The 16,299-nt window shown below is 41.4% G+C and overlaps 1 protein-coding gene across 1 annotated transcript in view; it reads left to right on the top strand.

The window, feature by feature from the left end:
- SYN2 (synapsin II) overlaps positions 1-16,299 on the top strand; it is a 141,884-nt gene that overhangs the window by 5,811 nt on the left and 119,774 nt on the right. The gene's annotated exons all lie outside the window — the stretch shown is intronic.

The following is a 16,299-nucleotide window of genomic DNA, read 5'->3' as shown; positions in this document are numbered from 1 at the left end:
ATGGGGAGAGTATTCAACCACACAGCTGTCTTTTTAAGATTCATATTCAGAAGCGAAAGCAAATAAAAAAATGAAGAAAATGTTAGCATCAACTTTGGAATTGGGGGTAACTCATTTGTCTCAAGTTTTATAGGCCTAAATTTGGGCAATACAGTTGAGAGGTTTGTTGTCTTGAAGCTAAACTCCTACCCCTGCAAATATTTATTCTAGTATGAGCCAGAGCAAAGCTAGGTGTAGCCAGTCTTGGGCAAACCCCTACCCCTGGGGTTTCCTTGTTTGTGTTCCAGAAGCTGCAGCACACTGGCCCATCTGCAGGGCAGGCCATACTGTTAGTAGGCAAAACTTGCAGACAGTTGCCTGGGTGACTTTTCCTTCTCAGTACTTCCTTAGTCTATGTGTTTCTCCATAATAGCAGTAGTGGGCAACTGACAGCCCAAGGTTATAATAGTAAATGAGGTGATGCAAATGTTGAGTAATAAGGAATTGCAATAGCAGCAGAGGAATCCAATTAGGCTTCATAGTAAGCTAGAACACTGCTCTTAACTGGACCCACTAGTGGGTCGCAGCCCAATCCAAGGTAGATTGCAGCAGGAGCACTACTGCCATGCAGAAATGTTCAAAAAGACTTAAGAAATGGGTGCCCAAATGCTTGTTTTGGTTAGAAGTGGGTTCTGGGTCTGAAAGGTTAGAGGACAAACCATTGGGTTGAAAGGTTCAGGCTTCAGCTTCTAGTGTAGTTTGCTTGTTTAGCCAAAATGTTACCCATTTAATTTAATAATAATAATAATAATAATAATATAATTTATACCCCGCCCATCTGGCCCATCTGGTTTCCCCAGCCACTCTGGGCAGCTTCCAACAAAACATTAAAATACAATAGTCCGTCAAATATTAAAAGCTTCCCTAAACAAGGCTGCCTTCAGATGTCTTCTAAAAGTCTGATAGTTGTTTTTCTCTTTGGCATCTGGTGAGAGGGTGTTCCACAGGACGGGTGCCACTACCGAGGAAGCCCTCTAACTGGTTCCCTGTAGCTTGGCTTCTCGCAGCGAGGGAACTGCCAGAAGGCCCTCGGCGCCAAGCCAGTTTTTTTAAAAAAAAGATCAATATAGCCACTTTCTTATTTAGCAACAAAAAAGGTTACAGAAAACTTTCTGTTGTTATTATCAACATTCAAATGTCATTATTAGCACTCTTATTTTGCTACATAAAACATGATTTTATTTGTATTATATTGTATTAAAATACATTCAGGCTTCCAACCACTGTGCAACAATATTTGTAAAACAACATTAACATTACAGTTGTAGGAGCTTAATAAAAAATATATATATGCTGCATTTTATTAAAGACAAGATGTTCTATAACAAAGGTTGCATTTCCTCCCAAGGTTTAAATATCAAATAAAGCACATGTAAAGCATCTGAAACCATTATTTTCTGAAGTATTGTGAGCAGAGCAAATAAACAGAAAAAGAAAAAAAAAATTGAATGAGAAACCTGTATACAGAGCTTGATTACAGTATATTATATCTTATAAGCAGTTTTGCTTTTTTGGTTCAAGATAGTAATTCTGGTGTATAGTGAAAACTTCCTAATTTTTTGTTGGTGCTTTAGTAGATGGAGGTTGTAGAACATGAATATTATTTCTGGAAGCAGCAAGATGGATTAGGTGAAAATGGATAATTGCTTTATAATTTAAACATACCTTTTCGGAGTATTAAATCGCTTCTTTAACATTTAATCCCTTGGAGGTATGAATCCATCAACCTTTTGATGGATGTGCATATATGTAATTTTACAGAGCATTATGATTGACAGGATTTCACGCTAGAAGTACTACAAATATAAACTGCTATTTTACATAATGGTTGTATAGAAAACATTGCAGAATAATAAGTGTAGATAGCCGCTGTCATTGACTTGAAATAATCTGAGTTCTTCACATTTGGTCTTTCAAAAAAATATTCTGCAAAGAGATTTGGTTTAATTGCTGACTGCAGTTTTGAAGCATTGTAAATTCAAGCACTCTAGAAGCCATGTGTTGTATGGTAACGTCATAGTCATTCTGGCCTTCTGGCACACGCAGCTTCCTGTGAGGCTGCACAGATATTGCAAGCCCAGTGTGATAGAGCTCCTTTTAGTGTGCACAGGAGAAATGCATGGAAACCATGTCCCTAGCTGTCTCTTGGGCTCCTAAATGGCTGCAATCAGGTGTACTATCATTGGGGGATCTATGCTTTCACTGCGCAGCGATCCCTCTTGCTGTTCTGGCTTCTGAGATACAGAATATTTTTTTTCTTGTTTTCCTCATCCAAAAACTAGGTGCGTCTTGTGGTCTGGTGTGTCTTATAGAGCGAAAAATACGGTAACTCTATTGCAGCTCCTGGTGATACCAATGTCATGGCAGGAAGGTCAGGTGTTATTATGTGCGGCTGCCCTCAGGCCTGATCTGGAAGCTCCAGCTGGTGCAGATTGCAGCAGCAGCTAGATTGCTGATTGGGGCAGACGGCTAGCAGCATGTAACAGCTCTGTTAAAACTTCTACACTGGCTGCTCCTGTGCTGCTGCGCCAGGTTCAAAACCTGAGCTGTTATACAAGGCCCAGAGCAATTTTAGTCCATGAAACCTGAGCCCTTCTCCCAGAAGAGATCCAGCAGGAATCCTTGGTTTTGACTTTCAGACGTCGCTTGAAGATTTTTTAAAAAATGTCCACAGACCTATGGAGTTGTTTAAAGCAGGTACAGTCATACCTTGGGTTACAGCTGCTTCAGGTTGCGTTTTTTTGAGTTATGGTTTTTTTGGGTTTCTTCATCTTTTAGCATATATTTGCATGGTGGTACTACTCCTGTTATGACCCACCTTGGATCAGGCCACAAGCCCCTAGCCCACAAACCCACCAGTTGAAGACCAGGGGTTTAAAGCATCTCTTTGGTAGGCAATCACTTAAATGACTGTTCTGTATTTTTAAACATATTTATGTTGCAGACAGGTGATATATAAATTCTGTGAACAAGGAAATTAAAAAAACAAACAAACCCTGACTTGTGTTCCCAGTTGTAGGTTTTTAGTCTCTCCCATACAAATAGGTACCTTCTATTGATACATTTTGTTACATAGATTTCTGGTTTGTAATCTTTATCAGTTTATTATACAGAGATCTTTCTGGGCATTTGCAATGGGAAAGCCAGTAAGTTTGGGGAAGGTAACACGTCCCAACCTCTCAATTTAAAGGCAGGTTGTGTGTGTGTGTGTGTGTGTGAGAACAGGAACAACATTTGGGACAGAGGCCAAGACAGAGGAAGAGAGAAAACTGAGTGAAGGTATGAAAGCATCCTGTGGTTGATGTGGGGAGGCAGTTCAGCTGTCTGATATTTCTATACCTCCACTTATGCTATGCTTGTCGTTGGTATCCGTCTGTCTCTGAAGACAATGGAAGTAAAGTTGGGGGTAAAGTTAAACCATTGGAGAGTTACAGTGCCTGCTTTGTAACACAGAGTTAGTCTGCCAACAGGCCTAGATGCCAGCTCCCCCATAGAGTATGTTCTTGGGGATCCTGCCATCTTCCATTCGGTTTGTATATTTGTAATTAAAGCAAGTATCATAATTTTCCAATGCTTTCTTCTAGAACACCTTACCTCTTGGAAGAAAATAAATACAGACCTCTACAACGATGGGTTCCACCCCCCCCTCCACTAGTGTATATGTGATTTAAGTGATTATTGTTAATATCTGCAAGGTGTTTAAAATTTGGGCATTGCGATTTTGACTGACTGCAATAGCATTACGACGTGTGATATTCCTGTAATACTGCAGGCAATTGCTTCCTGAAGTTAAATAAATTCTGGCAAATATCCTTAGATTAGGGTCTTAAAAGGACTGCAGTTCAACTTGACTCCTGTGTCTGCAAATAACACATTGCTTTAAATATATATTTAAATGTATTGGGGTCATATAGACCTCAACAAAGCAACAGTTAAGAAACAATGACAAATGCATTTGACATTGATTTTTGTTTAATATAAAGTACAGTGTGTGTGTGTGTGTGTGTGTGCATGCCCCTGTGCGTGCACATATTAAAGGCTATTTTTGTAACATAAAACTAAGCGTGGTGAGGTAGAAGCAGGAGTCTGTAGCCTCTGATGGTGTGATTAAGCATAGACCTATGGTGGGGCATTAACACTGGGATTATCCACATGATTGGAGAGCCAGTGTGGTGTAGTGGTTAAGAGCGGTAGTCTCGTAATCTGGGAAACCGGGTTCGAGTCTCTGCTCCTCCACATGCAGCTGCTGGGTGACCTTGGGCCAGTCACACTTCTTTGAAGTCTCTCAGCCCCACTCACCTCACAGAGTGTTTGTTGTGGGGGAGGAAGGGAAAGGAGAATGTTAGCCGCTTTGAGACTCCTTAAAGGGAGTGAAAGGCGGGATATCAAATCCAAACTCTTCTTCTTCTTCTTCATGATTGAAGGCTGCAGGCTGCTGTCACCATGATCAGGCCTACTGTCAACCATGTAGCACACTTAGTCAGATGCCATGGCCCAAGTGCCCTGGAAGGGCATGCTAAAGACAACTGTCTCTTAGTCCTGGTAGAATAATTTAAGTCGTAGAAAGGGGTAGAGAACGGGCAGAATACTTGAGGCAGCTGGCTGTGGGAAGAAGAAAAGAAGTAGCTCTGACTGGGAAACTGCATATTGCTGATTATGGCTTCCATAATTGGCTTCCTATGAGAGCAAGTAAAAAGTATTTTAAAAACCATACCTTGTTTTACTCATTGACTGAGGTCCTGTATTGGCCATGCTCATTTTGCTGCTGTTAAATGATCTCTTTATAAGTACCTTAATTGATCTGAGGCAGAGCAACTTGCTTTAATCTTTGCTATCTATTTTCAAGGGGCATGTACACTTGCTCTCACTTCATTCGTTATGGAAATTATAAAATGATTTCATTACAATAAACTTTAAGTAGGTAAAATATTATAGTCCAATATTAGAGCATAGAGAAACAACATTGTACAGTCAATTAAATTCCCAACTGCAACAGAACAACTTGGGCAAGTCCAATTTGCAGTAGTTAATGAGAGCCGGTATGATGTCATTATAAATGAATATTGATTTTGAACAAGATCCATCAAGCTTCATTGAGAATCTCCAGAAATACAGAGTACTTCAACTGTCAAGCATCTGAGTACTATTGAGTTTTTGCTTCTTCTTTTTAAAAGACCTTGATAATATCCCCCTCAGCTGGTTTATCAGAATATGGCTAGTCATAAACAATAGCTATATCCATGTATACCTTTTTTATATAACATTCACACACCTTTATATATTTACTCCTTCACTTTTACCACATTCAGCCATCTGAAGGTCTTTGCTTCCTTTGATGGCTCAGCCCTTTCTCCTTAATTGTTTTTTTGCCCTCCAGCCCTACTAGAAAATTATGAAGCAAAATGTGTGTGTACCCTTCTAAGTGATTTCATTTTAAATTATTACCCCTGCAAGCTATTTTGGGGTGGTGTACTCACCATCTTCTTATGGTACACAACAGTCTAGACTCTGACCTTGTCTTGGGAAAGGGAGTTGCTTTGTGGACAGTATTGCATTGAAACTAGTGATATAAATAGTGAGTTTCTTTAGTTATTTTATGATAGTTCTGATTGTACTATGGAATGCTGTGGGTGTTTCTTCTACCTGTCCAGGTTTGCTGTAGCATGGGTGACCTCTTCAATTCAGCTTGCCTAGAGTAGCAGTTACCCAACAGGTGGTGCACTTGGTGACAGGTGTCTTAGATGTGATAGCAAACAGTCATTCAAGTGAAGAGGACTGATGGATTCATATTTTGTGGTTTGTACTGTTTTGGCTCATTTATTGTAATTTTATTGTTTTGATTCATTTATTGTACTTACTGTGTATTTCCCCCCTCAATTAGGAAGTGTTATCTTTGTTAATGCTTTATTGTTGTTGTGAGCTGCTTTGAGCTCACCTTGGTTGTTGGAAAACAGCATAAAAATATTCAGACCAAACCAACTGTCTTGCTTAATAAGGGTTCCTAGTTTTGGGCACTGGCCCCCGCTTCTGTACAATTTAACAGCAGCCTGTTCTGCAGACACTAATTGGTGATAATGCATTATCTCAATGCTGCCATGTATACTCACAACATTTTTCACTGCAAATGAATGCCCACTGTATTAAAAATGCAACCCTCATGTGACGTCTTTGAGAGCAACCCTAACAAACAGCTGGGAAGGCCCAGAGTAGTGGATTCATGTCTGTGTCTGTATTACTGCTGACTCCTGCAAACCATGGTGGAACTGATATTCTTATTATGCAAGTACTGTTGTGGTGAAATAATGTATTATTTAATTCAGATAAAGTGATACATGCCAGGGCAAAAAACCACATACATGCCCATTGTTTCTGAAAGCGTAGTGACTGACCAGGAAGAAGACCTTGGGGTTGTCGTAGATTGCTCAATGAAGTTGTGGACCCAGTGTGCGACAGCTATGAAAAAGGTGAATTTCTTGCTAGGGATCATTAGGAAAGATAGTGAAAATAATACTGCCACTCTCATAATGCTGTTAAACAAATGCTATGAATCTTTCTTGTCTCTGTAGTTTCACTCCTGCTGCAAGAAATCAATCATCCACAGAAAGTTGAGTGGTACCTCTGGTTAAGAACTTAATTCGTTCTGGAGGTCCATTCTTAACCTGAAACTGTTCTTAACCTGAGGTACCACATTAGCTAATGGGGCCTCCAGCTGCCGCCGCGCCACCGGAGCACGATTTCTGTTCTCATCCTGAAGCAAAGTTCTTAACCGGAGGTACTATTTCTGGGTTAGTGGAGTCTGTAACCTGAAGTGTCTGTAACCTGAAGCACCTGTAACCCGAGGTACCACTGTACACGGTGTGACCGCATTTGGGGCACTGTGTACGGTTCTCATCCCCTCACCTCAGAACGGGTATTATGGATTTGAACAAGGTTCAAAAAGGGCAGCCAAAATAATAAAGGGGATGGAACAACTTCCCTATGAGGAAAGATGGGAATATTCATGGTTATTTAGTTTAGAGAAAAGGCAAGAAAGAGGTGACATGATGGAAGTATATAAAATTATGCATGGTATGGAGAAAGTAGATGGGGAATTTCTCTCTCCCATAACACTAGAGCATATGGTAAGGCAATGAAGCTGAATGTTGGTGGATTCGGGACAGACAGTACTTCTTTATCAGTGCATAATTAAACTATGGAACTAACACTTACAAGAGACAGTGATAGCCACCAACTTGGATGGCTTTAAAATAGGATTGTACAGATTCATGGACTTAAAGGCTATCAGTGAATACAGTCATACCTCGGGTTGAAGTCGCTTCAGGTTAAGCCTTTTTGGGTTGTGCTTTGCAGTGATCCGGAAGTAACGGAGCGCGTTACTTCCGGGTTTCGCCGCATGCACAGACGCTCAAAATGGCGTCACGCGCATGCACGGAAGCGGCGAATCATGACCCGCGCATGCACAGACATGGGTTGCGTTCGCTTCAGGGTGTGAACAGGACTCCGGAACGGATCCCGTTCTCATCCAGAGGTACCACTGTACTGCCCATGATGGCTGGATCCATGGTTGGATGGTTGTATGTTTCTGAATGTGAATTGCTGGAAACTGCAGGGAGGAGAGTGCTCTTGCACTTGGGTCCTGCTTGTGAGCTTCCCGTAAGGATCTGGTTGGCCACTGTGGGAACAGGATGCTGAACTAGATGGACTATTGTGCAGATCAAGCAGGTTCTTATGCTATTGTGAGCTCATGGTTTGTCTCCCTCAAAACAAGCTGTGGACAAGGTTTTCCTTTGTTTGTTTATTGTTACATCTTTATCCTACCTTTCCTCCAAGGAGCTCAAAGTGGCACCCATGGTTCTCTCCCTCTCCATTTTGCCCTCACAAAGTTTAGGCTATGAGATGTGGTGGCTAGCCCAAGGTCACCCAGTAAGCTTCATGGCTGAGCAGGTATTTGGTTTCCAGTGTGGTCGTCCAACACTCTAACCACTGGCTCCTTAAGCTTATAGCTTGTGATTTGTTTTGGGGAACGCAAACCATAACCCAGGATTTGGACATAATGCTAAGCCAAACCATGGCTTAGCTCCCTGTAGCTATTAGTGGTACCTCAGGTTAAGGACTTACAGTGGTGCCTCGCAAGATGAAAAGAATCCATTCCGGGAGTCTCTTCGTCTAGCGGTTTTTTCGTCTTGTGAAGCAACCCCATTAGCGGATTAGCGCTATTAGCGGTTTAGCGGCTATTAGCGGCTATTAAAGGCTTAAGGGATTAGCGGATTAGCTGCTAAAAGGCTATTAGCAGCTTAGTGCCTTAGAAAAAGGGGGTGGGGAGCGGAAAAAAATCGCAGGAACTCGCAAGACATTTTCGTCTTGCGAAGCAAGCCCATAGCAAATTCGTTTTGCGAAGCACCTCCAAAACGGAAAACCCTTTCGTCTAGCGGGTTTTCCGTCTTGCGAGGCGTTCGTCTTGCAGGGCACCACTGTAATTCGTTCTGGAGGTCCCTTCTTAACCTGAAACTGTTCTTAACCTGAGGTACCACTTTAGCTAATGGGGCCTCTCGCTGCTGCTGCTGCGCCGCCGCAGTGCAATTACTGTTCTCATCCTGAAGCAAAATTCTTAACCCGAGGTACTATTTCTGGATTCTGTAACCTGAAGCGTCTGTAACCTGAAGCGTCTGTAACCTGAAGCGTCTGTAACCTGAAGTGTCTGTAACCTGAAGTGTCTGTAGCCTGAGGTACCACTGTAGTTGTTGGACATAATGTGATATTAAGCTTCTATTTATCAAGAAGGTATTGGAAATTCATTTTTGTCTCTTGGGAAGTTTGAAAGTTGTTCCTTGGCAAAACAATTCAAGTTGTGGAGGTTTCCTGTGAAAGTTTTAATGATGTTACCACCACCTTTTGACTTTGTAGTACAGAGATAGATTTGCTATGGATCTTTCTTGTCTCTGTAGTTTTACTCCTGCTGCAAGAAATCAATCATCCACAGAAAGTTGAGTTTTAAAAAAACGATTTTATCATTTTTGAGAGCTGCTTGCAGTAAATCTCTTGAGGTATTACCCAGACAGAAAAATATACAAGGCCTTATGTCCTCAGGATCTCTAAAACTGTTAATAGTATATTGAAGTGCTAACATACAACTTCTAAAAGTTGAATGTTTAACAGCTTGCTTCATTTGAATCATTGACAAGGAAAACAGTAAATTGAAGGTAGTCTGAGTGGAGTGTGGCAATGTGGGAAGTATTAGTCATAGTCATGCTTTGGCTCCTTCTAGCACTCTTTTTGACTATTGTCTAATTAAGTCCTCCTACCAGGCGCTTGAAGCATTTGCCTTCAAAACATTTGTAATAACCCTGAAAGTACAGCATTGATAGAGCAGAAAAATGGCTTCATTAGGAATGAGTTGTGTGATGCTTACATGATACAGTCACTTCACCTGTAGAGGAATGCCTCATGTTTCTTAAGTTAAAGCAGAATGATAGTGAAGAAAGCAGTTGGAATGGGAATCCAGCTATCCCTAGTACAAGTCCAACATTCTACCCACATTACCACATTGGCTCTCGTTGACCAACATAAAATACTGTTGCTTTTATTAGATGCATTTGGATACATGTTATTATATTTCAGCCTAATTTATATAACAGTGTTGATGTGATTATATAATGTACCTAATCTTTGGACAAAATAAGTGGAATAAAAATTGCAGTGTTGGGAAAGGACACACATACATGGCACAAGTACCCACTTAACATTATTTGTCCCAGTTGGTATTAAAAACAATACATTTAAAGTTTAACAGTTAAGAAACAGATGGACATTTTGAGGCCAGCAAGTAGTTTTACAATTGATCCGTGCCATCTTGTGTTGCTCTAATGGTGTGTTGGACATAATGATCCTGTGCGCCCGGTCTTCCCATGTATAATAAAAGCAAACCCAATGTTCTCTATCCACATTTTTGTTTTTATAAGGTCATCTATCATCTTTTCTGCAAACATAATACACGGAAATAAGCCTGTCAAATGTAATGGAAGCTGAAGGCTGACACAATCCAATATGTCAGTGTGAACTTTCTAAGCTGGCGAAAATTGTAAAAAGAAAGAGGTTGCCATTTCAATTATTGCACGTTGGGTTTTCTAAGAGAAGTACATTCAGGGTAGGAAATGCTCATGTATATAACAAAACTAACATTGTGACAATATTTTTGCTTCCCGTTTAAAAGCAATCTGACATTGTACAAAAACGGTATTGTTTACTTACTACCTTTAGTTATGCAAGACGGCTTGAAACTGCTTCTGTGTGCCGGCTTGCTGCCACTGTCATGATGAGGCCAGGCACTGCATGGCCGCTCCGAGTGTCTCACCACCCCCACTTACTCACCCTCTTTGGCTTTCTTCTTCTGGGCCAGCAGAACTGTCACATGGGGAGTGCTCACCACCACCTGCCTGTTCCTCGCTCGCTCACATCAGTTTTATTCCTTGGGCAGGATCTGAGAATCTCTACACCCTCCGACTGCCGTCGCCCTCTCCCTCACTGCCCCTTCCCTGTGGGGAAGGGTGGAGGGGCACATGCCTGTGGTGACTGTAGCTGAAGTGGAAATTACTAGAGCGCAAATACACAACTGAGTGCATGAAAAGTGTGCATATGCATGAACCTGCACCATTTCAGGGGGAAGGAGAGATTGCTTGGAGAGGGGCTGCTGCCTCACTCCAGGATTTTCTTTTTTCTCCTTGGTTCTGCAAGAGATACAGAACTGCCAAATTAGCAAAGATTTATCATAATAGTGATAATCTATGCTGGAAATGTGAAGAAAAAGAAGGTACCTTTTATCATATGTGGTGGACTTGTCTCAAGGTGAAAGGCTTCTGGGAGAAGATTTATAATGAATTGAAAAAAATGTTGAAATATACATTCAGGAAAAAACCAGAGGCCTTCTTGGAATGACAGGTTTGGATTTGCCCAAGAAAGATGTTAAATTATTTTTGTATGCCACAACTGCAGCAAGAATTTTGTTAGCAAAGAATTGGAAAACACAAGAAGTACCAACAGTGGAAGATTGGCAGATGAAGATGATGGATTTTTCGGAGCTGGCCGACCTGACAGGACGAGTCCGCAACCAGAAGGAGGAGGAGTACCAGGAAGAATGGAAGAAATTTAAAGATTATTTAGCTAAATATGTCAAGATAATTTAATTGGAAAAGCTTGCAAATATTAGATAGTCTTAGGATTGAAATATGTAAGGATAAGATTTAAGATGTTTAAAGCTAAATTAGAAAGAACGAAAGATGTTAAGTGATTAAGTGAATTTTCTGGAGAAAATTGATTTTGGAAAATGATATATAATGAAATTCAATCAAGGGGATTTGAGGAAGTCACTTAATAATGTTACTAAGATTTAAACAGGATGTATGTATGTTTGTATGTCTGTTTGTTTTAATTTTTTTGGAAAATTAATAAAAAAAAATGAAGAAAAGAAAGAGAGATACGGAACTGCCCCTGGCTTGAGAACTGGCTATGTGCTTGGTAAGTTACTTGGTGGCACAGAACAAGGAGGAGTGTTCCAATCTGCTCCGTTTATTGCTGGGTAGTGGACTGGAACATGCTTTCCTATTTCCAGAACACTTGGCCAAAAGGAGAAGTGCAGAAGGAGGGAGGAAGCAGAAATCCCTTCAAAGCAAATGTTGCCATATATACCCTCCTTTCCACACAGGCATGTTTGACCCATAGGGAGAAAGAGTGAGAAGGATGTTTTGCTTCCCCATCACAATGCTGCACAGGGCAGTCTCTTCTCTGTTGAGTCTAGTATGGCGGTGGTATCCACCGCTTTGCCTATTTCCCCTAAACGATAGATGTGGCTCCTGGATTTATTTCAGATACCACTGCCACTGCTGAAGCTTCTGGAAAATTTGAGAGATGCCAGGTGGGCCAAATAATGAAAGGGAGAGGGATGAAGCCTATTGGCTGCTGGATCACCACTGCAATTGAAAAGCATATTAAATATTTTATGGTGAGGAAAATTAAGAATTCCCTCTTGTCTACTGAGTGACATTTTTAAAAAACAAATCTTCACTTTTGGTCAGCACAGGTTAATAGCCTTGATTTAGAGCATTATAAATCCTTGATATGTTCAGCAGCAGACAAAGTTTTGGCTTGGCATTTAGGAAGACAATATGAAATTAATGTTCTTACACTGCACATTTTAAGGACTTCAGAGGCAGAAGAGTTTTATACAGCACATACACAGAAAAAGAGGTCCCATTTCTACTGCACCTTTAATGTCAGAAAGGCGTCATTAATTTTCTGTGTGAGAAGCTAGAGAGCATGTGTGGGTGTAAGAAAAATGACTGGGAGCATTTACCAGAAGGGAGGGCTAGAGACACTGCTGTAGTATAACCACCCACGCACATTTTATCAGGAGTGAGCAGTAGGAGATTTATTCTGCTGGATTCAGCCCAGAAGAGGGCTTCTCAGGGAGCTGAGATGCATTTTAACTGTCATACAATTCTTCATTTTCTGAGCACTAAATCCTATGCATCAGAACTTATGACTTAGAATTCTGACTACAGTATTAAAATTCTAAATAGATTTTTTAAAAAATCCATTGATTTGTAGCTAGGATAAGCCACGTCTAGGCTCATCATGAACTAAGATGTTGACATAGATGGTTATTCAGTGACTGTTTAACATTTGTAGTAATTCCATTGACTTCCTTGTGCTTGTTCAAGTCTTTTGTATTTGTCTCTATGGTAATACAAATGTCTGCTCCATTAATTTCCCTTATGCTTTGTCTTTATTGGGTGCATAAAATCCACTTATTCTCAGCTTCAGTTCATCTATCTTATAAAAAGGAAAGTATATTTTATATAGACTACTTTGACGTAAATCAGAAAAGCTTTTCCAGCAGACAACTAGATTAACAGCTTTATTCTTTGATTTCCTCAAAAGTGTATTTTTACTTTCCTTAATCTTTCTCATGGCAAAGGAGTAGGAAATGTGCTTGAATGCACTGAAATGTTAACTAATCTATTGTAATACCCACGTCTAAGGAATGCACCTCTGCAGTCAAGGGTCATATACGGTACTCATGTTATGGTGTCTCACTGTGAGGAAGTTACTTTCCTTTTCTGGAATACTGAATATTAGACTAAATATTCATTAGGACTGAATATTAGAATATTCTAATAGAATATTAGGAAGTAGAATTGCAACTTCCACGATTACAGCTTAATGCGTATCACAAAAAATAAAGGGGGCGGGATATCCATGCTGGCTGGATTCTGGATGCTCTTGTGAGATCACACTGGATCTTGGACAGCCCTGCAAAATCTTGTGGGAGCTCCAGAGCCCTCATGCAACCACCCGAGAGCCCAGTAAGCCAGGCAAGGGGCACAAAAGCTCTTTCCAGCACTTCTGTTTGCTTACTGGGCTCTGGGAGACTCCTATGAACCATATTTGTATGTGCCCATATCCCAGCAATTAAGCGTAGCAGCAGTATTACGCTTTCAGAGAACATTCCTCTGTGTTACCAAAAACATAGAATTTTAAATCCCTTCTCTGACATTTTAAGTGCATGTATAGATTACCAGGTTTTTCACACTTTGGTACCTAAAAACATTATTTGACAGTAAGGGTGTGAGTATTTCATGTGGAAAATAGAAATATCAAACTCATATGTGTGGCAGTCACAAATTATGAAGTTTGATGTAACCCTGGGTGTTGTATTCAGTATCGCTAAGCTTATAAATAAAGGATTGCTTGGAGTGTGAAAGGGATTTTTTTTAAAAAAATCTGCTAGTCTGCAAGCTTCTGTTAAAGTCAATAACCTCCACCCCTTCCCACTGTAAAAAAACATTTCTCTTAGTAATTCTGTTTACATAGAAGGCCCCTTTGTAGAGGCTTAACTATGTTTTAATCTGTTTAATTTGTTTGACAGCCAGTGCATGGGCTGCAAACTGTTGCATGGATGTTTCATTTTCACCTATATGTGCATTCTGTCTTTTTGCATGGGTTGGTTCTGGACTGGTAGTAGGCTGATATTCTATTTCTTGTCATAGGAGTAAGTAGTAGTTTAAATGAGTAGTTAATGAGTTTAGTAGCCAAGTTAAGAGCAGCCAGAAAGGGTGAGCTCCCATTGCTTGGTCCCTCTCCTGTCAACCTAGCAGTTCGAAAGCACGTCAGAGTGCAGGTAGATAAATAGATACCACTCCAGCAGGAAGGTAAACAGCGTTTCCGTGTGCTGCTCTGGTTCTCCAGAAGCGGGTTAGTCATGCTGGCCACATAACCCGGAAGCTGTCTGCGGACAAACGCCGGCTCCCTCGGCCATTAAAGTGAGATGAGCGCCACAACCCCAGAGTCATCCGCGACTGGCCCTAACGGTCAGGGGTCCCTTTACCTTTACCTTTTTAAGATAGGTTAAGCAGAATATGGTGGTTAGTGCCAGAACAAAAACTCTCATGATTTTTAGGTCCCAGTTGTGAAGAAACTTTTGCTCACTGGCCCTCTGTTTTACCTGAGCGAGGCAGTCACATATCTCCTGCCAGTTAAATAATAATTTACAGTGCAGAAGGAACCATCGTTTCCCAGGAAGCATCTATCTCTTCATATGAAAGCCTGAGTGTGACATAGTTTAAAACACACAGAATAGCAGCCTACTTAACAGTGTCTGAAGCAGTGTTTTGTCTGCTTGCAAAAATACAAATGTCAAGGAATGCCAGGGGAAGAGCTCTACTTAGGGACTGTACTCTTCTCTGCCTTGTCTGCTGTTTGTAATGTGCGTTCTGACATACTTTTCTTTCTGACTTTGATAATAATCTCTTCCTTCAGATATTTTTGCCCGCTTCACTTCTGCGGGGAGCTCATGCTCCCAAAGACATTGCCTAGAATAAGAAAGCTTTGTAGGCTGACCTTTGCAATATGTGTGTATGACTCTTCAGGCAACTTGAGAGCCGCCAGCCCTCAAGGCTATCTCATACTCCGCAAAGACAGGGAAACTGGAAGCTGGACTGATGCCTTAACCAGTAGATGCAGTTTCCCTTGGTACTTCTTAAAACATGCTTTGACAGTTTGCACGACTGGCACCATCATCAGTCACAATGGTGCTAGGAACATACATGTATTACCAGCAGCACCCCTCCACCCCAAATGCTTGAACCTATCCTGCCTGCTACTGATAGAAGGAACAGACTGGCATGGATCAGTCCACAGGATGATTGCTCTAGCAATGCATGAACGCTCATAGGCTTCAAAACAGGAGCAGGGCAGCTTGCGCCATCTTTTGCAGTCCCAGACACTTTATCCTCCCCATCTGGATTTGGGCCTGAAAGACCAAGGCAAAGTATGGGTGCTTGGGGGTTAAATTGCTAGCATATTCTCTGTTGGGGTGAAACCAGACAGAATAGGTTATGTTGTCCCCCTTGTTCCAGAAGATTTAAAACAGCTAATATATTCTGGCTGCTCCCCCAGCCCCAAACTCAAGTTCGTTTCCTATCTTCATCCTCAGCAGGCAGTCTTTTTCAAGCCTCTTCCATTGTTTTTGCAGTACTGCCTTGTTTTGAGAAATGCCCTGTTTTGATGCCATTCTAGGAATGTAACATTTGTCATGTGGCTCAGGCTTGCATTGCTGGTACGAGAGGCCCAAGGTGGATTGGGACTGTGGCTTAGGTTGGGGGTTTTAATCCTCCCTTGAAGACTGCGATCTTGGACCTTCCCTCTCTGACCTTCCCGCTGTAGCACTTGCTATTCCTAGGGAGGAAAGTTTCCCCCCTAATGGTGGCTTGTGTATTCATTACAGCATAATTAAATAATAATAAATGTGAGGAATAGAAATCTAAAATTACCTAGATAATGGGTGGGGAACCTCTGAGAGCCAGTGTGGTGTAGTGGTTAAGAGCGGTGGACTCGTAATCTGGGGAACCGGGTTCGCGTCTCCTCCACATGCAGCTGCTGGGTGACCTTGGGCCAGTCACACTTCTTTGAAGTCTCTCAGCCCCACTCACTTCACAGAGTGTTTGTTATGGGGGAGGAAGGGAAAGGAGAATGTTAGCCGCTTTGAGGCTGCTTCGGGTAGTGATAAAACGGGATATCAAATCCAAACTCCTCCTCTTCTTCTGGACCTCCAGATATTGTTGGACTCCAACTCCCACCAGCCCCTGATAGCACAAAAAATGGTCAGGAATGATGCGAGTTGTGGCCATTCATATGTTGTTGGATTACAAGTTCCCCATCCTTGATCAGTAGCTTTTGGGACTGTGTTCATAGGGTACCGATTCATAG

The sequence above is a fragment of the Podarcis tiliguerta genome (assembly GCF_965153285.1).
Source record: "Podarcis tiliguerta genome assembly, chromosome: 2".
NCBI lineage: Eukaryota > Metazoa > Chordata > Lepidosauria > Squamata > Lacertidae > Podarcis > Podarcis tiliguerta.
The sequence above is the reverse complement of the archived record's forward strand: the minus strand, read 5'-3'. Positions and strand labels throughout refer to the sequence as shown.